Source organism: Bison bison, unplaced genomic scaffold (assembly GCF_000754665.1).
Source record: "Bison bison bison isolate TAMUID 2011002044 unplaced genomic scaffold, Bison_UMD1.0 scf7180017860815, whole genome shotgun sequence".
Taxonomy (NCBI): domain Eukaryota; kingdom Metazoa; phylum Chordata; class Mammalia; order Artiodactyla; family Bovidae; genus Bison; species Bison bison.
This window is the reverse complement of record NW_011491387.1, coordinates 1,000-1,435: the sequence shown is the minus strand read 5'-3', so window position 1 is coordinate 1,435 and position 436 is coordinate 1,000. Positions and strand designations below refer to the sequence as shown.

Below are 436 nucleotides of genomic sequence, written 5' to 3'. Positions count from 1 at the left end.
GGGGCCGGCCATGCTGAGTACAGAACTGGTGCAAGGCCTGGAAACCAATGTGCAGCTGAGCAGAGGGAGAATATTTGGCAAAATCTGTTATCACAAAGTCTGGCTCTGCCAGTGAGTTGAGCAAGGATTTCTGGTGGAGAACAGAGAACAGCACATTAGAACTAGAAAAGCAAAACAAAACAAGAAATACCTGGACCCCTACAGTACACCCTCCTGCACATATTCACAAAGCTTATATTCTTAGTTATTCTGACCTGACTGAGAATGCCTCCACGGATATAATCAGAGAAATTTGAGGTATCACAGATATTAAAGGTATAGGGACCTGGAGGATACAAAGCATGAAGACTTATCTGTCAATTCACACCCTCCCAGGATCAACAGTACTATTAAAACCAGAATGGAAGAACCTCCCACTCTCCCTCTCCACCACCCA

At 44.7% G+C, this 436-nt stretch overlaps 1 pseudogene; it reads right to left on the bottom strand.

The window, feature by feature from the left end:
* Positions 1–325, bottom strand: part of LOC104982889 — a 9,958-nt pseudogene extending 9,633 nt beyond the window's left edge.
* Positions 326–436: the final 111 nt, after the last annotated feature.